We start from the raw sequence: 27,039 nt of genomic DNA, 5'->3' as shown, positions 1-27,039 counted from the left end.
ATTTAGACAAGGAGAAAGAATGTTAGGGGGTGAGATGAGGGTGATCACCTGGAGAAAGCATGTAGTTAGAAAAATCTAACTTTAGCTTCATAGAAAAAGTCCCATCTTTTAAAAAAAATGTTTATTTATTTTGAGAGAGAACGAGAGTGCATGCGTGTGCACGTGTGAGGCGGAGGGGCAGAGAGAGGGAGAGAGAGAGAATCCCAAGCAGGCCCTTCACTCTCAGTGCAGAGCCCAATGTGGGGCTCGATCTCACGACTGAGATCATGACCTAAGCTGAAATCAAGAGTTGGTTGCTTAATTGACTGAACCACCCAGGCGCCCCTAAATCTGTATCTCTTTATATCTTTTGGAACCCTACGGCATGTTATTGACATACTTAGATCTTAAATCAATATTTGAAAAAAGCCAATTTCTGTATTACAAACATGGACACACTTCTTTATGACTGTATCACTGTCTGTCTGGTGAATTATTTGACATGTTCCATTAAAAAGCCTTCTGAGTATCTTAGTACCTCATATGTTAATGGATCCATTTTATCTAGAATGTTTGTGTGTGTGTGGCATCAGCTTTCAAATATAAATCACTTTGAGATTGTAAATGGTGGCTTGTATGTGTGTGTTTAAATGTTAATCGTTTGACAGTTTTTAGATTACTTTGAAATACCTAGTTTATATCATTCTTGTCTTTTATGGAATTTTTGCCAGAAATGTTGGCATGACAGTCATATGAGAAATCCTTGCATTTAAGGAATTTTTACCATTATATATTATTATTTTGGAGTATTGACTTAAATACTTTGAAGTATTAACTGAGAATAAAATCTTAAAATATGTTCCATAATGCGGAGATTTTTAGCCAAAGGTCATGAACCTCTTTGAGCATCTCCTCAAATCTTTGTGCTTTAGCCTCAGAAAAATAAACAGTAGTCCCCCCTTGTCCATAGTTTCGCTTTACATGGTTTCAGTTACCCATGGCCAACCTTGGTCTGGAAGCAGATGATCCTCCTTCTGACATATCAGAAAGTCCGTAGCAGCCTAATACTAAGTCACGGTGCCTACACCGTTTACCTCACTGCATCTCATCATGTAGGCATTTTATCATCTCACATCATTAGAAGTATGATAAAATATTTTGAGAGAGACCACGTTCACATAACTTTTGTTACAGTATATTGTTATAATCATTCTATTTTATCATTATTGTCAGTCTCTTATGTGTCGAATTTATAAATGAAATTTATCATAGGAATATATGTATATATAGGAAAAACCAGTATGTGTAGGGTTTGGTGCCATCTGTAGTTTCAGGCATCCACTGGGGGTCTTGGATGTATTCCTGCAGGTAAGGGGGGATTACTATGCTATACATGCATACTTAGTTTTTCATATAATTCTAATAAGACTCTCAGAACTCATTCAAATACCCTTACAGGTTTATGGATTCAGTTTAATAAACCATTCTCTAATGTATAGGCAAAAGCATACTGCTAAAATTCAACTCAAATTTGTTTCTGTGTGTATTGCTCACCTTTTACAAGCAAATATTTTTCATATTTGAGTGATAAAAATTGTGAAACTCATTATACATATGCCTAATTAAAAAAAAATAGATCAGTCCCCCTTTTTTTTTTTTTTTTTTAAAGATTTTATTTTTAAGTAATCTCTTCACCCATTGTGGGGCTCAGACTCACAGCTTCGAGATCAAGGGTAGGATGCTCTACCAACTGAGCCAGCCAGGTACCCCCAAAATATACCAATTCTTAGCTGGATTCTTGGGGAAAAATAAACTATCGCCAGCATAATACATATGTTGAATGATTTTACCAAAGATTTTGGAATATGTGTTTGGTACTTCCTATAATAGCTCCTGATGAGGGAAACAAAGGCAGAGAAATGTAGCTTAAATTAAATCCCCTTACAGCTTGCAGTCCACTGATAAACACCTGAAACATGCAGAGCATGATCTTCCTCAAACAACTCATGGCTGCCTTACTTCCTTTATGTTTTTCTTTTATTAAACACTAAAAGTAACCTTGTCTTAATAGTAATTAGCCTCTTAAGATCCTGAAAGCCTTGCTTTCAAATTCCTTAGACACTTGAGCTATCCCTAAACCCCACTAACTTAAAAGTATATAATCAGTTACTCCTCACAACCCCAGTGCATATCTTTCTGCCCACGGGTCCTGTCCCTGTGCTTTCATAAAATCACCTTTTTACACCAAACACATCTCAAGAATTCTTTCTTAGCCATTTGCTCGTGAACTTCAAATTTCATCATCTGGCGCCCAGGGTGGGGCATTGAGTCTTCCCTTCTGGACTCTGAGCCTTGTTGCAAAGTTGGTGAATACTTTCTCTTTTCTTCCTTTACTCCTATTTCAGGGGCTTTTCAAGGAGTATGGTCTTATTGGAACACTTTCATGTCGATTGCTCAGGCTGTAATCCTCTAGCCTGTGGAGGAGAAATTCTGCCTTTTGGCTGGAAGTTGGTACTCTGGCCGGGATGGTAATAAGACCCAGATACTTGATGCCCTCTCTTTATTTCTGTCCTTACAAAGTTGTCTGTGCTGGGAACGAGACAGCCACCTAAGTGACTAGCACGACTGCTGATCTTAAAGACTCCTGTGTGAGGTTTCCTCTTTATTGGTCTAATGTGATCCCCTCCACATCCCTGGTCTAGCTGCTTCTGGCTGAGAAACTTCTACTGGGAGCCAGCTGAAACCCAACCGGGAACTGTTTCCTAGGGAAGTTGTCTGTAAAGACTATATGTGTTGGAATGTCACTTACATGATGGATTTCTGTCTTTACTATTTTCTGTCACTGTCCTCTACTAACTACAGAATGGTGAAACTTTTCTAGTGTTTTCCGTTGGTTAAAAGTGGCACAGCCTTCAAGGAAACTAAGGCATGACCTTCATGGCATGCTCCTCAAGACAAGGTAAACTAAGGCACAGCCTTTTACAGCACGGCTTTCAAGGCATGGCATGGGCACAGTATTTTGGTCCATATACCAGGCACCCATTTGTAGTATAGGATGCAGTGGGGAAGCTAAGGGACGCTAGCATCCCTTTTCTAGGGCCCCTTAGTGACTGGTTGGTGATCATAACAGTTTTGTTTGAGGGACGCCACTGGTCGCTTTGACGCCAAGAACCTGTGATGTATCCTTCGTGGTATACCCCCTGGAAGTTGAGGGCGGGGATTTTTGGTAATGGACCCTCTCTACTTTTCTAGAAACATGGGATCTTCAATCCCCAGGGACTGTCCCTTGGGATGCCTTTTAACCCACTAGAATCAATTCAAATTGGAAAATTTAGGAAAGGACTGATCTTCTGTAACACTGACTAGCCTTAATGCAATCTATCGGTTAGATCTCTTCTGCAAGAAACAGGGCAAAATGGACTGAGGTATCCTATGTCCAGACTTTCATGGCCCTAAATCAGGATCCGGACCTGAGGGCCACTTGCAGAATGTGTTTGCCCAAATGTGTTTGGCCACTAACCAGGCCGATAAACTTCCTCCTGATAATTGGATGATTGTCTAAACAGGTCTCCTCTGAATGAACGCAGGTTGCTGGAGGAAACACAGGCCATCCCTAATGAAGGGGACACTGACACTCTCTCTTTCACTGTTCCTCCTTTGTCATAGACTCAGGTTACTCTAGCTGTATGTAGGGGTTCTTACTATTCATTTCTTGAGTTAATGACTATGATAATTGGAACCAATTGTCTCTTGTTAGTCTACCTCAGGAAGGAGACTTTTAAGGTATATTCCCAAGCAGCTGCCGTTGTTTCGGGGAAGTTCCCTGTCTCTGGCCTGACATGGACTGCCCATTTCCACTTGTTGGTGGGGAAAAAAAAAATAATCTGCATATGCTCATTTGTCCAAGCTGACGGCTTTAGGATTGGGAGACCTCTTTCTCTCTCCACTGGCTTTTATCCACCTCCAGCATTCCTGGAGGCATCTCACCTCTTCTGCATTCCACTCCCCCTTTTCCTGTTTCTGCACAACTTTGGGTGCAACCTGCATCTTCCATGCTTCTGGCACCATTAGCCCCTCCTCCTTTCCTCGCTATCAAGGAGTGAAGAGCACTCCCTTGGACTTAACGCTGCCCACTTCAGATTTCTTCACTGGGACCCCAGGTAAAAATTGACAATGGTGAACAAAGTGATGGACTTCATGAGGGGACCCAAGTGGAACATATTTGGTATTTGAACTAATTTATTAAGCTTGTTGGTTTAATTAAGATGCACATGTCTTTAGAATTGTCAGCACTAAATACAAGACTTTTTCTACCTAGGTTTACTGAAGGTCAGATAAGCTCTTGAATATCTCTGTTGCAATTTGTCAGCAAAAAGATGGCTAAAAATGATGGTTAATTTTATCTGTCTCAGGGTTTTCATGGAAAATTGTTAAGTTAGCTTTCAAGGTCTTTGGTAACCCGAAACTTTTGTTTGGATGATAAACTGGATTGAATTCATTGAACATCCAGGTCTTTAACAAATATGATAAAATGCTTAAGCATTATTAAACATAGGTTTATGTTTTTGACTTATTGCAGAGAAACTAAGGATATTTGGGTCTGTTGGAAAAGCTGCTTTGTGCTTAGCTGATTTATAAATTTGCCATCTAAAAAATTCTGGTGTCACAGTTCCCAATTAGTTACCACTTAGTTTTCACTGGAGACTAAAGTTTCTAAGACTTAAAATTCTGCTAGATGTAACTAAGACTGATGGAAATAGGAAAAGGCAACTCTGTATGTAGAAAAGTAGGAGATATGTAAGAAAAATATAAGGAATGAAAATACATTTTTGTTGAGGGTAAAATAAAGTAATTTTGTCCTAAATGAGACTGGTTGTTTGCAGAGAAAGGGCTTGGGACAAAATCTGAATGCAAAGGAAAGTTGTAGAAGGTTCGTGAAGGTAAATCTTGGGAAAGGAATTTTATGTGTGGTTAGGACAGACTAAGGTTGAAATGAATGGATTTTAAAAATACACTGGTATAAGATTAAAATTCTGCTTTTCTCTCTGTTTAAAAGACAAAGTTTTCTTGGATTGTTGATCTGCTCTTGATAAAAATAAATTTGTAAACAAAGGTCTTTTCTCTTTTGTCTGCTGGGAGAACCAAAGCTTATGTTTTGTCTTTATCAGGTCTTTGATTACTTAAAACTTCAATGTTAAAGGAGCTAGGTTTTGCTAACAACTGTATAACCCTACGTATTTGCCTTTAGAATCTCTTATTGCCACCGTGGTTAAATAAGTAAGATTTGTGATGATCTGTAATCCTATTTAGGATGTGCTTTATAACTTTCTAAGGTTTTAACAAACTTTCCAGGGTTTTAACTTGTAAATGAAATCTTTTTGACCAATTGGATGTTTTTATTTGGTACGTTACTTTGGAAAGCCCTGTCAAACATGATGGTAAGCCTTTGGTTGTATTGCTTGGTAAATGCTATAACTGCTCAAATATATCCATAAAATTCTCAAAGTTTTAATATGTTTCGGCATAGGGTCATCACTTGATATTCCAGTTGTGGAAGTGTTATGTGTCACAGAAATAACGGAGTTTCCTTGTCAGTTGCATCATACTGAACTCTCCTATCAGATTGTTAACCATGTCCATTTTTGAGTCTTTTGTCATTTATAGTTATTGTTCTGATGCTCTTACAAAACGTGTTTCATCTTCAAGGATGTTTATAAAAAGGAATTTTAGGACAAATACATGTATTTGACATCTTTAAGATCATAAAACAAATGGGTAAAAATTTACAGAACTAAAAAGTTGCATTCAAATTGAGCAAGAATTGGTAACATGGGACTAAATAAACGGAGGGAGATTATAGTTTTGTGACTCTTGTTGGAAATATTGTTGGTTCTCTAATGTTTGCCCTTCCAGATTAAGTAAACTTTCTCTTAAGATATCTATGATATACAGAAAACTGATAAAGTATTCATTTGTAAACGAACTAAAGCATTTAACTTTTCTCCCTACCTCAACCCTCTGAAATTCAAAAACTCTCAGTAAGTATTCTTTCTTTCATGGCAATTACAGTTGTTTGCATAAGTTCAATAAGAATCTGTTCTCCTTGTAACAGGTCACCATTGGAAATACTGGTTATTTTACCAAGTCTTTGACTGGAATGTCATATTTGAGAGCAACATACATACACTCAGATATGACCAAACAGTTTTAAGGAACTAAGGTTGACTTTATGAAGCACGAAGCCAGTAAAGCCCCTTGGAAATGTTGGCCTGATACCTTGCTTACAGAGTTCCCAGCAGCCTTGTTAGGTGAGTAAAGATGTCACTTCCTGGCAGGTGCAGCCACCTCAGGATACTTTGGGACCTCTTAGAAGGAATTTGCCCAAATGCAGGCATGTCTGATGGCAAGTACTTGGCATGGCTTCTGGCCTAGAGAGGCTACTGAAAGTTCAATCTAGAGAGAGATTCCTTATAAAAAGTTCCAGCAAAGCTAAATTTGAAAGATCTATATGACCAATCTCTGTTCTTGCTGAGCTTATGTAAATAATTAGGCCTAGTTTGTTAAAACTGGACTTGTTCTACAAATGAATTAGTCTTGATTTGGCTATCACTAGGAATGAAGGTTGTTAGAAAAAATTATGTTTCATGGCAATGCTCCTTAAGACAAGGTAAACTTTATGGATGTTAAATTCGAGTTCTGATTGTCTTTAACTTTTTGCTGTTTTCCTGGACTAGGCAACTTGAGGTAAACTTCAAAGGAATTGTCACAAAACTCAAGTATAGACAATCTTTTTGCCTGTTGCTCTATGGGCCATTCAGAGGGATCACCACAAACATTTGAGTTACAAACCAGCAAAACCCATCTGATTCCCACCGCCTATTCTCACTCCATCTGAGGATGCTTCAGGCCTGACATCTAAGAATCTTTTCCCTGGCAGCCCTCGAGACTCAGACACTCGGTTTTATAATTTTGCTCTAACCATTAACCTGTATTTTTTTTCTTGTTTCTCTTAGAGTGCCTCCAATTGTTTACTAAACAAAACAGAGTCTGTATGTTGGTTCATACCACCTATTACACAATCAAAGCCTTAAATGGCTCAAAATAACATTATTAAACACTAAAATAACTCAAATGCATTAAACAGTTCTACAAAATAAAAAATGGCATTAGCTGTTTTAACTGCTGCACAAAGTGGAACTTGCACTCTCATAAAAACAGAATGCTGTGTATACTTTCCAGATACCACAAAAATATTTCTGAATATCCAACTGACAGATACTCAAATTGGCGCTTTAAATGATCCCTCTCTTTCCTTTAATAATTGTTTAAACTCCTGGACTGAAGAAAGATTTTTGTCAACTATCAAAGGACTCTTATTTGGGCCTCTTTTCCTTCTTGTTATTTTAACCATGTTTTGTTGTTTTCTCCCATGTCTCTCCACCTGGTGCCAAGACGCCTTCACTGCCACAACTTCAAGCCAGCAGATGATCCTTTCTGTTCAAGGACACTCCCATATGTTATCAACTCTAGATATAGCCACCTTAGCCTTTCCTAACTCCTATTAAATTTTCAACTGACCAACCTTGACCCATAGATAGGTACATCTCTACGACTCTATTCAGCAGGAAGAAGCTATGGAAGATGAGACCTTCTACCTTCAGCAACCTTAAAGATTTAAAAGGGTCACAGTTGTTCAGGGAGGAAAATGATGAGGGAAACAAAGGCAAGAGAAATGTAGCTTAAATTAAATCTTACAGCTTGCAGCCCACTGATACACCCCTGAAAACATGCAGAGAGTGACCTTCCTCAAGCAACTCATGGCTGCCTTACTTCCTTAATGTTTTTCTTTTATTAAACACTTAAAGTAACCTTATCTTATAGCCCCTCAAGGCCCTGAAAGCCTTGCTTTCAAATTCCTTAGAGACTTACGCTATTCCCAACCCCCACTAACTTAAAAGTATATAATCAGGGGCGCCTGGCTGGCTCAGTTGGTTAAGTGTCTGACTTCAGTTCAGGTCACGATCTCATGGTTTGTGAGTTCGAGCCCTGCATCTGGCTCTGTGCTGACAGCTCAGAGCCTGGAGCCTGCTTCGGATTCTGTGTCTCCTTCTCTCTCTGCCCCCTCCCCCACTTGTGCTGTCTCTCTTGGTCTTTCAAAAATAAATGTGTAAAAAAAAAAAAAAAAAAAAGGTATATAATCAGTCACTCTTCACAATCCCAGTGCAGCTTTTTCTGCCCAGGGGTCCTATCCCCGTGTTTTAATAAAATCACCTTTTTGCACCAAAGACGTCTCAAGAATTCTTTCTTAACTGTTTCCTCAAGAACTCCACCAAGTACTGTCCATCCTGAATTAATAGGAGGTAGAATATATGACTTTTAAGTCATATATTAAGTCATATTTATTTATAAATATATAAATACCATTTTTTCGAAGGTAAAAGGAGAAACTACTTTGGCCTAACTTGCCCTTATATATAGTTGAGATCTGTGGAGGAAAGGGTTTGTTAAAGTATTTTGAGTTGTACATTTTTAAAAAAGTTTATATATTTTTGAGAGATGGGGGAGAGAATTCCAAGCAGGCTCCGTGCTGTCAGCGTGCATCCCATCATGGGGTTTGATCCCACGACTTGTGAGATCATGACCTGAGCCAAAATCAAGAGTTGGACAGTTAATCAACTGAGCCATCCAGGTGCCCCTTTATATATATGTTTGTGTTAAAATTAGTCCTACATGTGATAATGGGGTTTAGAATTGTGTTTTGGTCTGAAGGGATTGATTCTCTATTAAGTCCTGAGATTGTGTTTATCATCCATCTAGTTTGAATGATGATCCTAAATAAAGTTCTTAGAAATACATGGTTTTAAAAACTTGTAGGTTGCACCTAAAATAAAATAATAATAATGGTTTTTACATTAGGCAGAAGCCTCAGGAGATAGGAACAGTTGAATTAGCCTCTAATGAGACATTGGACTGTTTGAGGATCTAGTGAATTTTAGGCGTATTGCTTTAAAGTGATAACCTTTGTGACCTGTTAGAGTTAATAATTCTCTGAGGATCTAATGTACTACTGGGAAACAAGTTAACTCTAATACATAGACTTTGAGAGCTAGAAGAGGAAGCATTTAATCATTAGTGATTTGGTCTCCTTTTCAATGAATTTTATGAAGGATGAGAGCAGTTAATTGACTGGCACAAGGTCAGGTGGTTAGTGGCATTCCCAACAGAGTAGTTACTCATTACTGAGTTTTGGTAGGTCTGTTGTGCTTATTTTGGCTGTTTTCATTCTGGATCTCAGTTTCTAGAAAAGAAAGTATCTTTACAGTAGGGTTTTTAGCATTGTGGCTTTAAGTCTCAGTTGATAAATTGACTAAGAATTACCTGAGTTTTTATACTCTTGGTGTTTTTACTTTGCTGTGCATGTTCTCACCCCATCTTTAGCACAATAACCCACGGTTGTTACAGGCTTATCGGGTAGGGTTTTTAGGAGCTTAAATCAGTTTCACAGCTGGAAACAAATACTAAGAATCCACAAAGTCGTCAAACACTTCCCTCATGTTTTCTTTTTTCTTTTTCTTTTTTTCACTTGAGAGAGAGTGTGCACATGGGCGAAGAGACAGAGAGAAAGAATCTTAAGCAATCTGCACATTCAGCACAGAGCTGATGTGGGGCTTGATTCTACAGCCCTGGGATCATGACCTGAGCCGAAATGAAGAGTCAGACACTCAACCAACTGAGTCACCCAGGCGCCCCTCTCTCATATTTTTTGTACCTTTCTGGGCTGATTCCTGCCTGACATTTAGTTGCAAGCTATATCTATGAACCTGGCAAAATTTTAAAGGTAAACCAGGAAAGGATTTTTGAGAAGAGGGTTTGTTATGGGATTTAGTCCTTTTGAAGATATTTTTTGATGATTCCCAGAACTAGAGACTGGAGGGATCACTCACATCCAAGTTCAGAGAAGTTGTTCTGTAAAGGGCCTGATTCCAAGTTCTTATATTACATTTGGTTGGTGTAGATTTGATAGGCAGGGAGAGCACCTGCCCCTACATTAGTAGCCCTGTAGTCAGGGTAGGACCCTTAAAACAGTGCTTCTCAAGTTGTTTTAATCCCAGCCATTTAGCTGGGTCATTTTTTAGCTCAATAATTCCCACTTTTGGTGGAAAAAAAAATAATTGTCAATGTCCAGGCATTTTGGAGGGAGAGAGGTTTTCTTCAGCATTTAGGGATATGGATAGTTCCTAGTTGAATTATGAAAAATATATTTGTCTTAAAGTCTAGACTAGTTAGAACGCTGTAGGTCTCAAATCCTCATGATGCAATTGTTTAATACATTCTGCAGGTATAATAAAACAAATAAAATGTATGAAGCTTAACTAATGCAAATTTTTAATTAAAAGTAAAAATAATGACTCAGACAATACAACTTCACCAACAGTGAGTGCCTCTCTTGAAATTACAGAATTTCACCTTTTGAGTGTGTGTATGTGGTAGGAGCTTTGTAGCATTGGGAGTTGCACCAGCCAGAGTTATTAACTGTATACAGATTGAAGTCTTTGGTACTTTTGAACAACCTGGTCATTTTTGCACCTCTTAATAACTGACTTGATAGTTTATTCATAAGTAGTCTTTTAAAAAACATTAAAAAAAAATTTTTTTTAATGTTTATTTATTTTTGAGACAGAGAGAGACAGAGCATGAATGGGGGAGGGCCAGAGAGAGAGGGAGACACAGAATCTGAAGCAGGCTCCAGGCTCTGTGCTGTCAGCACAGAGCCCGACGCGGGGCTCGAACTCACGGACCGTGAGATCATGACCTGAGCCAGAGTCAGACGCTTAACCGACTGAGCCACCCAGGCGCCCCTTAAAAAACTTTTTTTTTTTTTTTTTTTTTTAAGATGATCTTTTTTTTTTTTTTTAATTTATTTTTGGGACAGAGAGAGACAGAGCATGAACGGGGGAGGGGCAGAGAGAGAGGGAGACACAGAATCGGAAACAGGCTCCAGGCTCCGAGCCATCAGCCCAGAGCCTGACGCGGGGCTCGAACTCACGGACCGCGAGATCGTGACCTGGCTGAAGTCGGACGCTTAACCGACTGCGCCACCCAGGCGCCCCATTAAAAAACTTTTTAAGTTTATTTATTTTTGGGGGGGGTTGGGGTAGAGAGAGAGGGAGAGAGAATCCCAAGCAGGCTCTGTGCTGATGTCCGCACAGAGCCTGATGTGGAGCTCAGTGTCACGAAGTGCTTGACCTGAGCCTAATCAAGAGTCAATGCTTAACGGACCGATCGTTAACTGACTGAGCCACCTAGCCACCCCAATTCATAAATAATCTTATGCATCAAAGGAATATCATGCTTAAAAATTTTTTTTTCATGTTTATTTATGAGAGAGTGAGAGAGCTTGTGGGGAAAGGGCAGGGGAGGGAGACACAGAATCCGAAACAGCCCCAGGCTCTGTCAGCACAAAGCCCAAAAACTGAGATCAAGACCTGAGCTGAAGGGATGCTCAACTGACTGAGCCACTCAGGCGCCCCAGAAGATCATGCTTTTTAAATCATTGGGATTTAAATCCATGGGACATTTGGCCTATTTTTGGATAAACATTACCTTAGAAGGTAATTTGTGAGCTTTTCAGGAGTGTTGTTTCCCTAGCTGTATTGGGAAATTTATCAAGGCTTCGGGGTCTGTGGCCTGCCTTACCTGGGGACATTTGGTAGTCTTCGATATGCTAATACACTTTATTGATTTCTAGTTGGGATAAAGTATACAGTTTCCCAGCCCCATTTACCATGGTTTGGAAAATGCTGCCTTGGAGGATGTATGTACCTGTTCAAGGTTCAGCCTTGAGAACAGATTCAAAAGGTGCGTAAGAAGGTGACACAAGAGAAACAGGAAATACAGCATAAAGCAGAAGCTTCAAAGCACTTTTCTGCTGTTCAGGGTTGCAAGGCGTTTGCTGTAATAATCAGACGGAGTCTGAACTGCTTCTAAACTGAATCTAAACTACTTTTATAACCAGTGAAATACCTGATTCTGCCAGCTTGTTCTCAAAGATCTTAATCTTCATGAACAGATTTTGGTAGTTTTAAATTACACCACACAAGATCTGCTTGAGTCCATTTTTGGGAAAATCTATAGGTGGTCAAATGTAATGTTTGTGGTAAATATGATATATTTTCCTCTTAACATTAGGAATTTGAAATATTTTTGTGTTAGTCTTTCGATATATTATGGAGTCAAATGCACAACTTCCATGAATTGCTAAGCACAATTTTAGTTGTGTTGGAAAAGTTCAAGAAGCCTGGTGTTTGGTGGTACACTTAAAGTATTAGTACGCCTATGTATATTTGAATCCTATATTTTCACTTTTCCTTTTAAAAAAATTTTTAGTATTTATTAATTTTGAGAGGGAGAGAGAGAGCACGTGCAAGTCGGGTAGGAGCAGAGAGAGGGAGAGAGAGAGAATCCCAAGCAGGCTCTGTGCAGTCAGTACAGAGCCTGATGCAGGGCTTGAACTCAGGAACCGTGAGTTCATGACCTGAGCCAGAATCAAGAGTCAGACACTTAACCATCTGACCCACTCAGGTGCCCCTGTATTTCACTTTTCTGAGTAAGTATCAGGATAAAAATTTCATGTCTTTAAATGAAAACATTTTCATTAAGGTAAGGAGAAAGCATTGCACAATAGTTTAAGAAAGAATCACGTGGCTTGTGACAACTACTTTGTAAAAATTATTTTCTCCCAGAATAGAACTGAAGATATGGATTTACTACAAGCAATTAGCAAACTGTTAATCGGAGCTCAACCCTTCTTCGTAGGCTTTACAGTAGAGAAGTTACCCCACTGGTACAGGCCTTGAGGACAGAAACAAAAACAAAGGGAAATGGATATTGCTGAAAACTTTAAATTTTCTTGTCAGCAGATAATCTTAATTCTGTAGAATTGACATTTACTTTCTAACGGAGGAGAACTTGACTTTTTAAGATGTCTTTTGTTTTTTTACATCACTCCAAGGAATTTGGAGTCTGAATTTTGTTAATGGCTAAGACTTTCCAGGATAATGAAGCCTTAGAGCACATGCTTATTGGAGTATGTGTACAAAATAGTTATGTAGTGCCCCTAAAAGAACTAATGAACCTATTGAGATTCCTTACCACCAAGAAGTATCTCAGACACTGAGGAAGATAGGATTCAGAGAGTTAAGTATTCGTATGCCAATGTCTGTGTAGGCAAACAGAGTGCCCATTATATCTCCTTCAATGGGTGCTCACAACAGGGTTGGACACTAGCATCTTTTATTGAAAAAAGAAATGTTAACCAAGATGCTACAGCCATTCTTTTGTTTGTGGAAAAATGCCTCATAAGCCTTAATTTTTGAAAAAGGAGAAAGGAACCCACTATTCTTACCAGCTTGAGTACAGTAAATAGTGTACATTTTGAGTTTGCATTTTGGCCCCTTGTTTGTTGCTTACAGCTTACTTGCAGAGGCAGTTGGTTTTTTTTTATGTTGAGTTTTGAAACAGCAAATAATGATTGCAGAGTTATTAAAATATAGCAGAAAGACACAAGACCAGTGGTTCCCAGTATGCCTCCAGATGGAAGACAATCAGAAATCTTAAAGTATATATACTCTTCATAGTCAAACTGAAATGAGTTGGCTTGCTTTTGGCCAGAAGTGTGTCAACTCCAAGTGGTAACTTACTTATTAGAAGTTGACAAGTAAACAAGCAAAAATGAAATTTTTATTCAGTAAATGAGGTTGTTTGGTAAAAGGCAAAATATTTCAAAGTATGAGGCCCATGCAGCCATTTTTTTTAGTTTTGGGTGGCTGAAAATATGTAATAAGAAACAACTCTTTGTTGTTCCCTAGGGCCATGAAATAGGTCCAACACGGATTAAATAGTTGGCAGTCTCAAAAGTAATAAATTTGTCATTATTTCACCATGTTCTTCGTGGCAGGTGGTGTTGTCTGAAGATGGTCTTACCAGTATCTCCCATTGCACATGCTCTTTCATTGTGACCTTGACTCTTCTCTCATCCTGAGGTGGGGTTTATGGCCCCTCCCCTTGAATTTGAGTGGTCTTGTGACTCACTTGTAACCAGTAGAATGCAGGAGTAGTTATACTTGTGTGACTTTCAAGGCAAAGTCAGAAGAGGTTAGAGAGCTTCTGGCCTAGCTCACCAGAATACTGGTTGTGAAGCCTGTAGCAGCTTTGTAAGCAAGCTAGCCTGAGACTGCCATGCTGCAAAGAAGCCCAAACTACTTCATGTGGAGAGATGCAAAGGATCTAAGATCCTGAGCTAGAACTTTTCAGCTAGAACTGTTTAGTTAATCCTTCCCAAATTCTTAACTCAAAAATATCGTGAGAGAGATTAAAATGGTTATTGCTGTTTTAAGGTACTGAGTTTTTTAGTGATTTTGTTACATAGCAGTAGATAATCAGAGTCCTGCTTTTCCTGAATCTGCTACTATATCTTGAGATTTGACAATGTGCCAATGCACAGTAAGGAATACACCCCAATGATTGGTTCTGGGATCTCAGCATTAACTTTATTTTGATCTTTGACTTTTGGAATATAAAACTTTTTTTTTTTCTGTTTTATCCTGCGCCCATTTGGAAAAGCCATTCCATTTTTACGTATTTAGTAGAGTGTATTTTGGTAACTGAAGCTGTATCATGTGTGTTGGAAAGTGTCCATGATATTATTGCATGAGAGCACATGCATCATCTTTAGAAGATCTTTCCACTGTACCCTAATTTTAGTTGCTATGATATTTGGCTTTCTATTAGTTTCTTAGGGCTGCTGTAACAAAGTACCACAAACTGGGTGGCTTTAACCAACAGAAATTTATTGTTTCATAGTTCTGGAGGCTAGAAGTCTGAAATTGAAATCCATGCTCCCTCTGAAACCTGCAAAGGAATCCTTCCTTTCCTCTTCCTAGGTTTTTGGTAGCAATTTTGATGTTCTCTGGCTTGTAGCTGTATAACTTTAATCGCTAGTTTTGTTGTCACATGGGAGTTCTCTGGAGTTCTCCCTGTGTATCTCTGTGTCTTCACATGGCCCTCTTCTTATAAGAACACCGGTGATAATTGGATTAGTGACCCACTCTGCTTTAGTGTGACATCATTTACCTTAACTAATTACATCTTCAAAGATCCTGTTTCCAAATAAGGTCACATGCTGAGGTACTGGGAGTTAGGAATTCAAAAGATCTCTTTTGGGGAACACAGCTCAATCCATAACAGGCCTCAAGGGAGATCGGTTTTAACCATTTACGCATTTTTACTCCAGATTAGATGTGAAGGGGGTTTTTCACCAGTACCTATGAAGTCTGTTCTCTGAGCATTAAGTCCATCTTTTCGGCATGCACACATAATACACATAAAATTTGATTGTAGTTTTTAATGGTTTAGGCTCATTGACCCTTTGAGAATCTGATAAAAGCACTGGATTCTTTCCCTAGAAAGATGTATAGATGTATGCTTGGGAGTGCGTACTTGTGCACATACACAACAACATTTTGTTTTAACGTGTTCTTGGACCTCTACCCCTATCCCTGCTCCCCAAAGCCTGTTCATGAACTTCTGGATTAGAGAGTTAACTAATTTAGGTTACTTAGAGATACCTAATCCCCATCTCTTTTTGTGGAAAAACAAAAGGAAAAACAAGAAGCTGAGGCGATCCCTCATGGTTATTGTAGCTACATGCAGTTTTCTGGAGGATTTTCATTTTTATGTGATATTTATCATGTGCTTAGTCTCTTCCTTCCCTTCCTGCTCCCCACCCCCATATAAAACCTTTAGCTAAGGAAAATTGTAAACAATGTTATACTTTTCTGTAGAGAAGAATAGTCTAGGTTCTTTTAGACGTGGATCAATATATAAACAGACTTTTATATCTTGCTACAGTGTTGGCTTAGCTCATGACCTCTTTAAATTCTCTGTTATTTTTTGATTATTACATCAAAATTATTTTATAAAGGATAGTAATCTAGGGTTTCTGAGTCTGCAACAAGAGTGTATCCTGTGCTCTTCTTCACTTGTAGCCTTTTCTCCAACATAATATTGCCCAAACCTCAGCCCTGAACATTTTAATAGGCTTTCCTTTTAAAAGTAACAGATTTTTTTACACACTTTGAAACAGACTATAGGTTATGTCTTCATTTTGCATTTAGCCTCTGGCGTATTTCTGTTTCTGAAGCCTGGCATTCATGTATTGGCTTGTTTTTGACGATATTACATCAAACAAATATTTACTGTCTGTTTTACATGACACATATGGTAAGTATAGTAGTTGTGAAATCACAGGAGATGAATTTTCAGACCATACTGGTTTCCCTTTGATGCCTTTCTCCTTTGTATTCATTTTTCTGAATATGAAATATTGGAAATCATTGTTTAGAATAGGGGTTGGCAAACTGACTTTCACACTACCTTCCTCTTTGTGAATGAAGTTTTACTGGAACATGTCCATACTCATTCATTTACTTAATTATTCATGGTTGATTTTGTGCCCCAAATGGCAGAATTGAGTAGTTGATATTAAGATTGTATGAATGGCCCACAGAATTGAAAATATTTATTATCTAACCCTTTACAGAAATCTTTGCTAACGGTTTGTTTAGAATATTTTGTAATTCTACCTTCTAAGGATACTTAAAATTTTTTTTTCCTACTTTTTAGTTATGGAATCTAAAGGATATTAAAGACCGTTTAGCTCAACTTTTTATCTAGTGTTTGAATTTCCTTTGGTGTTGCTACCACGTGGTCGTCCAGATTAAAGGTCTAGGACAGTGAGACAAAACGGGATTGGATGTGCTATGTTAAACGCAGAATAATAACCCCTGGTTGGAAGTCAGTGACTCCCATTGAAAAGATAAATGGACTATCTTATTCTTTGTCCATTGGGTCTCCCTGCTGTCTCCATTGGTAGGTTTTTATTTTGGGTTTGTTTATGTGGTGAGGGCACAGAGGAGCCAGATTTTAATAGGAGGACCGCTAAATGGACCCTTATTTCAAGATAATAGCTATTAAGTGGTAGAAATTTATAGGAAGATTGATTGAATGGTGAGACATTAACTTGAGACTTTCATATTCAGTGCTTAGTTTTCCTAAACAAATTGATAACTGCTAAAACATAGAACTAAGTCCTTACAAATATACTTTGTCAGATTTTACTGTTTGTGTTAAAAAATGCTGGTGCAGAAAGAAACATATACAGGTAGAACAAGTCCAGACTTCACTGCAGAACCGTATTTGGTAGTTCTGTGTACTTGAGAACTTAGTGAATGTGGTGAACATAGATGAGCTCTCGGGAGATGGAAGAGAGGTGCATCTGATCCCAAGGTCAAGATTATCCTAAAGAGGAATGAATTTCTCACATTGCATTCAGGAAATCCAGTCTGTTAGAGTCTAGTTCTTCAACAGTTTCTTAGTTAACATCTGGTTTTTAATCTAATCTAATAATTTTCCATCTAATAAAGAGAAGGAATGAAAATGTAAGTTATAAAGATTAGCAGAAGATAATATCCCCCCCCCCCCCGCCTTTTTTCTTTTTTTTTAACACTACCCTTTTTACTTTTACGACGATTTGTCAAGTGCAGCTCAGTCTCTCTGTCTCTGTCCCTGTTTCTTGGTCTGTCTCTCTCGCCCACTGTCATATCTCGAGAGTGTTCTTTTTGCTGTAATAAACTTTCCTGCTTCTGTCGCACAAGAAAAAAAGATTTGTCAAACTTTTTTCCTAACAGTGAAAATGAGTTTGTAAATAGAAGACAGAATATAGTGGAGACTGGCTAACTGAGAAGAAAATTTGTGCTTTCGTATATTTTTTGGTACCCTCTGATTTTTCTATTTTATAAAAAGTGCTTTAAAAAATATATAACACAATGCACCTAGTACATAATTTAACAATGTACAAAAGGATATGTAGTGCAAAGTAAATGCTTTTCATCTCTGTTCCCCACTTACCAAGTTATCCCTCCCAGAGATAACCATCATTACCAATTTTTTGGCTTTTTTTTTTTTTTTTGCCAGAAATAATCTATGTATTTATAAGCATGTGCATACTTTTTTTCATTCCTTTTCTGTGTCATAAAGGGTGGTGTATCATATAGGATATTACTTCTTGGCTTTTAAAATTTATCTTGAGTGCTATTTCTTATCAGTATACGTATGTTGAACCGCCTCATTACTTTTTGAGATGCAGAATATGCCATTATAGGGATATGCCACTTTGCTCATTCACCTGTTGGTGGACATTTAGGTTTTCAGTCTTTTGCTATCTATGTTGCATTAAATACATCATTGCACACACTTGTAAGAATAGCTGCAGGATGAACTTTTAGAAATAGAACTGCAAAGGTAATGAACATGTAAAATTTGATAGATATTGTCAGATTCCCTCCCATGGTTTGCACTAGTTTATATTCCTACCAGCACATAAGAGAGGCTGTTACTTGTGGGGGCACCTGGCTGGCTCAGTTGGTAGAGCATGTGACTCTTGATCTTGGGGTCATGAGTTCAAGCCCCACGTTGGACGCGGAGCATACTTAAAAAAAAAAAAGAGAAGAAAAGAGTGTTTTACTTGTGTAAAAACTCTATCAATTTTTTGGTCTTTGTGAGTCTCATAAGTAAGTGAAAAAATAAATCTTGTAGTATTTATTTGCATTTTTCAGAATGAGTAAGATTGAGCATTGGTTATAGATGGAACGTCACATTTTATGTTAAAGACCATGGATATGTAATGTAAAGGTGTGTGTGCATGTGAAAGTGGGGGAATAGTCTTGATATTTTCTTTGTTCCTTTTTGTCTTGTTAAGTAAAACAGATTATTACAGATTGTTAAATAGTCTTGGCACTCAGGATCACTGGGTCTAGTACAGTCTTATCACTCAGTGTGGTTCCTGGCATCACTTAGGAACTATTAGCAATGAGGAATCTCCGGCTCATCCTAGACCTGTTGAATCAGAATCTGTGTGTTAACAAGGTCTCCAGGTCATTTGTGTGCCCATTAAAGTTAGGGAAGCACTAATAGAGAGATTCACCTGGCCTAAAAATAAGGCTGGAGCCTCCCAAAGAGGGTATACAAATTAACCTTTTGGCTGGGCAGGGGGTGGTGGGGGGCGGGGGGGGGGGCAGTGGCTCATGAACTTGGTTCTAAATTGGACTGGTAAAAATATTTAAGGTGTGAAATTTTGTGCCTTGAGAAACGGGAGCAGGGGTCTTTGGATACAACTTTGTCACTAGAATGTTTCATTTCCACAGGGTCCAGAGGGTCCAGAATTTATTAGGATTGAAATAAAATTTTGAAATAGGGGCTCTAGGTTTAGGGCCAGGTTCTGGGGAGAGGTAACTGGTAAGAAAGAGCTAGGTCGGCTAAGAAGTTCTAAGCGTCTGACTAGATTTCAGCTCCGGTCATGTTCTTATTTATGGTTTGTGAGTTCGAGCCCCAGGTCGGGCTTTGTACTGATGGTGTGGAGAGCCTGCTTGGATTCTCTCTCTCTCTGCCCCTTCCCCATTTGCACTCTTTCCCTCTCTCAAAAATAAATAAACTTAAAAAAAAAACAACAACAACTGGGAATCGGGGAGATTTGGCCTGGGGCAGAAGTTGCCACCCTCTGGTCTAGACTCATTCTATGAGTACAGGGAATTATGCAGCTTTTTGAGCAGGTGGATGTGTCGTCTCAGAGGCTCTTGTGGAATTATTTAAACTGATAGTGAGATCTGGGAAAAAGGCATGAAAAAACAAAGCACCTTTTAATGATGTAGGAAAAAAGCATCTGGAAAATAAACTTTTTTTGAAGTCTAATACAGAGAAATTCACAAGTACAGTTTAATCAGTGGCTAATCATAAAATGAATTCACTTATGTAATCATACTCAGGGCAAGAAATAGAATATTAGAGCCCCAGAAGACCACTGTGCCTCCTCCCTTCTCCCTAGCAGTGACCACAATAGCTTGACTTCTGACCCCTAGATTAATTTGCTTTTATTTGAATTTTGTATGAACGGAATCACACTAGCTGTATTATTTTGGCTCTGGGTTCTTTGACTAGTATTGAGAACTCTTTCGGTTTCATTGCTATATAGAATTTTTCTGTTAGAGCATGCCAGTATTTATCTATTTTGTTAATGAGTATTTGAGTTTTTCCCACTTTTAGGATGTTGCAAGTAATACTTCTTTAATCTTCTTGTTCTTCACATCTTTTGGTGTTCGTTAGTAAATGTCACCAGTTTTCCAAAGTAATTGTATCCACTCTTGCTGTACTACTAGTGTTGGGAGTGCTCTAGTTGTTCTGTACCACCGTCTGCAAGTTTGAGACCCTCCAAGGTAGAGGGATTACCTGGGTTGCTCCTAATAAAGCTGCCTTAGGACTATAGCCTGATTTCCTACCTTAGGAAGCATTTGATGGTTTGTTAACCCTGTTAGCCAGTAAGTAGGCATGTCTTGTCAGTTGTTGTCAGGCTCTCAGAGGTTTGGTTTAAGCCTGCTTCTGCTAAAATCATTCATTTCCTTCCCCAATTAAAAAAAAAAAAAATGGGTATATGTACATGTGAATATACCAGTGTCCTGTCCAGAGATAAAATAGCTGTTAGTCTTACTTTGGTAATAAAATTTTTTTCTACTCTAAAAATTAAACTCATAATTAAGTGATTTTTTTTTTTTTTCCGGAAAAGACCCCTAACACATTTCTAGACTAAAATATTGTAGTTTGGACTGACTGCCAAGGGATCATACTGAGAATCACTGCCAAAGAATATGGGGAAGATGAATAAGAAAATGTAATTACGTTTCTCATCATTTGTGTATTACATTTAATCCTTACACAGATGCTGTGAAGTAAAGGGAGGGTTGGGTATGCTATCTGTATCTTAGAAATGAGAAAACCAAAGAACCAAATAGGTTAAGTAAGTTCACCCCCAAGATAAATGGGTGAAACTGGATTCCAACCCAGCTCTGTTAAGACTCAAAGCCCAGGGGTTCCCACCATATCAGGGTCATCTGAAAGGCGTTTCCACAAAGGGCCTACATTATTTAGCAGGAAGCAGTTTATAGCAGAGCCTGATTTCATACAGTACTGAAAATGGGTTCACTAGAGATTAGTTTCCTACTCATTGTAGGGGAGGAAAAACTTTCCTTCTCCCCTCTTGAATTCTATGGCTGGTGCCTGTTAATTAAACTGACAAGAGCCAGATTAACAGGAGGAGAGGGGTGTGTGTGTGTGTGTGTGTGTGTGTGTATTTATATATTATAAATAAACACTTTTTTTTTTTTATGTGGGCTAGGGCTTCACAGAAAAGACATGAAAAACCAAAAAGAGGTGGTTAGACTTGAGAGCTTATATACCATATTAACAAAGGGTGATAAATTATGAAGTGATGGTGGGAGAATGGGTGAAATAGGTAATGGGAATTAAAGAGTACACTTATTGTGATGAGCACTGAGCAATGTATATAATTGTTGAATCACTGTGTTGTTCACTTGAAACTAATATGACACTGTATGTCAGCTGCGCTGGAATTAAAATAAAAAAGCAAATGAAGTTAATTAAAAGTGCAAAAACATTATGAAGAAGTGACTAGACAAAGGAAAAGGAGTTTGGGTTTCTAAAAGCAGTAAATTGTAGGAAGGTAAATATATGAGAAAAGTAATAGAAGATAAGGGTTATTTTAGTAACGTTTGTTGGTGCTGACTCATCTCAGTGCTAACTTTACATCTTCTTCATGACCATAAAACTCCCTCAGAGTCTTCATGGCAGTCCTCATTTCTCAGAAGTTTCTGCTTTTAATCAGATAGGGGAAGTTCAGGGAAGACTTGTTTCTGTATCTGTTAAATCTCGATTGCTCACAGTAATCCATATGGCAAAGTGACATATTTAAGTGTATATTCTGATCCACCATGCTCCCTCACACAACACTACTATTATTCATAGGCAGTTAAGTACAATACATGTTTTCAAAGTTCACTGATCCATAGGATTACTTTGGTATAGATACCTGCAGAAACATGCTTGAATTTGTTGCTTATCTTAGGACAGACCCCAGAGCATCTTGTCTTCTACCCTGTCTTACCACCTCTACTGACCTGGGTTTTTTGTTTCTAACATTCCAATGAACGATTTTATCTAGTAAGGTCTTAGCAGTGGGCTGGGTGCAGTGGAGTTGGAAATAAATCCACTAACCTTTGATAAGGGCATATTTCTATTTTCTAAAAATACTTATTTATTTTTGAGGGGCAAAAGAGAGGGGGGACAGAGGATTCGAAGTGGGCTCAGCACTGACAGCAGTGAGCCCGATGCGGGGCTCTAATTTATGAACTGCAAGATCGTGACCTGAGCCAAAGTCAGGTGCTCAACATACTGAACCACACAGTCGCCTGATAAACGAGTATTTCTGAGGATAATGTCTTTTTATTCAGACTGATAGTGAAAATAATTAAGCCCATCTAGATGGTCTTTGAGTCAAGTTCTGTTTGATGGACCAACTTCTTATGTTCTCTTTGTTGGCTGCCCTCAGGGAAATCCTGGTAAATCTAATTGCCTTTAAATTTTAATTGAGAGTCTACCTGACCAGTTAATAGTTACATTTCTATTTGTGTTACTGGTTTGGCCCATCAACTTTTTAATGTATGTGTGAATTTATGAATGAATTAATGAGAGTACGAGCAGTGGAGAGGGGCAGAGGAAGAGGGAGACAGAATCCTAAGCAGGATACCATGACTCTGGGATCATGACCTGAGTGGAAATCAAGAGTGGACTGATCCACCCAGGTGGATGGGTGCTTTTATTGTCTATTCTGCTTTTATTGTCAAATGATTTGGAATTTTAAGAATTCTTCTACCAGAATTTGCCTTTTTTCATGTTAACATTTTCTGTGAAGCAGATTTGTGTCTATCATATGTCTGAAGGCCCTGTAGGGGAAAATGCAGTTCTGTTTACTCCTGTAGTGAATTGTGCAAAATGAAACAGACCTTAAGACCATCCTTTCCAACTTTATACTTTTTCTGAACCTCTTTTCCAGTGCTGTGCACTCAGTCCTTATCAGTGAGCTGATGCTACCTCACCACTAAGGGCAAGTAGAAACTTTATTCCCCCCTGCAAAATGTGGGATTTAGTGTGAAGATATTGCTTCAAATTTGGCTCTGCCCATGGGTGTGCTGAGTGACCTAAGGCAAGAAAATTATTAAGGAGGCTTGTGGAAAATTATATCTGAAAACATGAGAGATACAACTTTTTGTGCTTAATAGATTTTCCTTTTCCTCTATTTTTATTATGTATTTTTGTCATCACTGGTGAGTCTTCTGTCAAACTTTGGCTTCAAGCCCTTGGAATTGCCTCTCATTCCTTCTTCCTACCTTGCCCTGCTCTCCACATAATTGTTCACATTTGTCTTTCTTCTAAGCAAGTGTCTGAAACAACTAGTTGACAGAATATTAAGACTTTTAATTACAGTTTTCAGCTCTAATTCAAGGAAAGGAATTCCTATTTCTTGGTACTGAAGAGCTGCTTTTTTTTTTTTTCTTTGCTAGATTTTTGTGGCTTTCTGAATATTCTAATACCCTAATCTCTCACTTTAATAGCTTTATCTATTGAAAGAACTCCTTAAAAAAAAAAAAAGTTGAAGTCGGAGGTGTAGGATCTGCTCTTTACTTGTTTATCTTAACCAAGTTTCTAAAACTAATGAGACAGCATGATTAGCTTTCCACTAATATTAAGACATTTATTATGAGAGTACTGTTATGTTGCAAGGGTGCAGTTTATATTGACTGAGTGAGTGCTATCTTGAAAGTTCTCTATGGTTTCTCCATTTGTGGCCATTTCAGGCTCTTTTTGCCCATAAGACCTATTTCACGTTCCCTTTTTACAGATAAGGAAACAGGTTCAGAGTAGTAATTTTATCTTAGGATCTCATGGCTTCAAAGTGGTACCATCTGGACTTCAAGTGAGTGAACGTAGGAAGTGAGTGAATGTATCTTCATTTAAGTACATTTGTAATATGTTTTCTTAATGTAAATATAAATACATAATATAAAAGCACCAGGAAAACCCACTTTGGCAAGAATACCTTGAAAGATTAGAAACATTTGGTACCCAGCATTTTTACTGGTCTTTTGAAAGATTTCTGCCTCTTTAACTTTTGAACCATAAGAGAAGGTTTGTTTGTTTTTTAATTTTAGTTGACACACAATGTTAAATTAGTTTCAGGTGTACAGCATAGTGATTCGGTAACTTTACACATTATCTTCTGCTTACCCCAAATGTAGCTACCAACTGTCACCATACAACTCTATTACAGTACCATTGATTAAATCCCTTATTCTGTACTTTTCATCCCTGTGACTTATTCATTCCATGACTGGAAGCCTGTACCTCTCACTCTTGCTTCACCTGTTTTTGCCTATCACCCCACCCCTTCTCTGGCAACCACTAGTTTGTTTTCTGTGTGTATGGGCCTGTTTCTACTTTTTGTTTGTTTGTTTTGTTTTTTAGATTCTACATATGAGTGAAATCATATGGTATTTGTCTTTTTCTGTCTGGCTTATTTCACTTAGCATAATACTCTCTAGCCAAGATATGCTGAGTAATGTTCCATTGTATACGTATATCACATCTTCTTTACCCATTCATCTATGGAGACTTAGGTTGTTTCCATATCTTGGTTATTGTAAATAATGCTGCAAAGAACATAGGAGTGCATTATCTTTTTGAATTAGCGTTTTTGTTTTCTTTGGGTAAATATCCAGTAGTGGAATTACTGAATCATAGGATAATTTTGTTTTAATTTTTTGAGGAGCCTCCGTACTGTTTTCCATAGTGGTTGCACCAATTTACATTCCCATCAGCTGTGCAGGAGGATTCCTTTTCTTCCATATCCTCACAAACGTTGTTTGTGTTTTTTGTCTTTTTGCTGCTAACCATTCTGACAGGTATGGGGTGATATTTCACTGTGGCTTTGATTTGCATCTCTGACAATTAGTGATGTTGAGCATCTTCTCACATGCCTGTTGGTCATTTCTGTATCTTTGGAGAAATATCTATTCAGGTGCTCTGCCCATTTTGGAACGGATTGTTTTGTTTGTTTGTTTGCTTGTTTGTTTCATTGTATAAGTTCTTTATGTATTTTGGATATTAGCCCCTTACTGGATATATCATTTGCAAGTACCTTCTCCCATTCAGTAGGTTGCCTTTTCATTTCGTTGATGGTTTCCTTTGCTGTGCAAAAGCTTTTTATTTTGGTGTAATCCCAGTAGTTTATTTTTGCTTTTGTTTCCCTTGCCTGAGGAGACATGTAGAAAAATATGGCTAAGGTTGAAGTCAACGAGATTACTGCTCATGTTTTCTTCTTCTAGGAGTTTTATGGTTTCAGGTCTCATATTTAGATCTTTAATCCGTTTTGAGTTGAGTTTTGTATATGATATAAGAAAGTGGCCCAGTTTCATTCTTTTGTCCAGTTTTTTCAACACCATTTGTTCAAGAGACTGTCTTTTGCCATTGTATGTTCTTGCTTCCTTTGTCATAGATTAATTGGCCATATGAGCATGGGTTTATTCCTGGGCTCTCTATCCTGTTCCACTGACCTGTGTGTCTGTTTTTGTGCCAGTACCATACTGTTTGGATTACTGCAGCTTTGTGGTGTGTCCTAAAATCTGTTGATTGTGCTAGCTCCAACTTTTTCTTCTTTCTCAAGATTGCTTTGGCTATTTGGGGTCTTAAGTGATTCCATACAGATTTTAGTACTATTTGTTGTAGTTCTGTGAGGATAAGGTATTTTTTAAAGAGAATACTCAGCTGCCACTGTTAAGTGATGTTTTCTTGAAGGCAGCTCAAGAACAGTAAAAGTAAATATGAGTCACATTTTATAGCCCCTCCGCCCCAGCACGCAGGAATGATAATGTTGCGGTTTTTCCTCAGCATTGCAGTGCTGCAGCTGTTTTTCAGCAGATGATAGCTTTTGATGTCTTGCTATGTAGAACTCACACAGTCGAAATTGAAACAGCATGCTGTAGGATTGGCAGCATTTTCTTTCCTGGCATTTTCTAGTAGCTTCTGGCTACATTGGCAGGGCTATGTGGAAGATGTTACAAGTCTGGACTTGCCTTAAAAGAATTCTCATTTGTGCTGGCTTTGTCAATAAGTTAGCAGTAGGGTGAAATAAATGTATTGGTGGATGGGGGGAATCAAGGATACTTAGAGTTTGAAAATGCCTAGTGCTTGTAAAGTTTTTGGTGACATTGTGATAAAGTGGGAGATTTATGGGAATTCTGTTCTTTCTTTCGTGAAGAAAACCGTGTAACTCACATGTAAACAGTACCTGAAACTGGTAAGAAGCAGTTTCATCCTGAAACTGTCTTAGCAAGCAGCCTTTCTACTGCTACGCTTGAGGAGAAAGAATTAAGTTTGGTAAAAATTTTCTATTTACAGATTTGCTTTTGAGGCTTTAGAGGAAAGACGTCATTGTAGATGAGGGAAAAAACATGTAGTTGTGTTAGTTTAGGGTTGAGCCAATCGCATATTCAGGCTATAAACCCTCAATTATTAAAGGAAAAACTTCCTGATATTTTTTCTGTTTTAAATGCATATGTACACCTGTGGAAAACTTTCTTGTGCCTGGTATCTAATAGGTACTTAAGAAATGTTTATTGAATACATTTTTGCATATGAAGAAAATGAAGCTCAGAGAGGGAATTAGATGACTTGTTCTAGGTCATATTCTCAGCACACTGTGGTTAACATTTGTAATCAGCATATAGTTGTTATCAATACCTACTAGATTTATTAGGTATATTGATGCAGTTTTTTTCATATCTCCCTTCAGTGGGCTATAGTTTTAATTAGGCTTTCGGTCACTGAAATCTTGAAATAGTCTTGCTTAGACCTGAAGCAGGTTATAACTAGAGTAACCATATAATTTACCGTGCAAACTAAAACACTTCAGAGGACTATACTCAAAATTCAGGTGGGATAGCATGTACAAACCAGCTTTGTTCCAGGCAAACTAAGACCTATGGTCACACGAGGTTTTTATTTTTTAAAGTAAACTTTTTATTGGCATGTAGCATACAT

The 27,039-nt window shown here is 38.1% G+C and overlaps 1 protein-coding gene across 6 annotated transcripts in view; it reads left to right on the top strand.

Moving 5' to 3' along the window:
• The window catches only part of FAR1 (fatty acyl-CoA reductase 1), a 77,816-nt gene that overhangs the window by 7,068 nt on the left and 43,709 nt on the right, over window positions 1–27,039 (top strand). Inside the window, exon 2 of one of the 6 annotated variants that reach the window (XM_060606064.3) lies at window positions 6,092–6,287. The exons of the other annotated variants lie outside the window; for them this stretch is intronic. The gene's annotated coding sequence lies outside the window, so the exon portion shown is untranslated. The remainder of the gene's footprint in view (window positions 1–6,091; window positions 6,288–27,039) is intronic. 6 annotated transcript variants of the gene reach the window in all.

The sequence above is a fragment of the Panthera onca genome, chromosome D1 (assembly GCF_046562875.1).
Source record: "Panthera onca isolate mPanOnc1 chromosome D1, mPanOnc1 haplotype 2, whole genome shotgun sequence".
In the NCBI taxonomy this organism is placed as follows: Eukaryota; Metazoa; Chordata; class Mammalia; order Carnivora; family Felidae; genus Panthera; species Panthera onca.
Note: the sequence above shows the minus strand (reverse complement) of the source record. Positions and strands in the feature narration are given on the sequence as shown.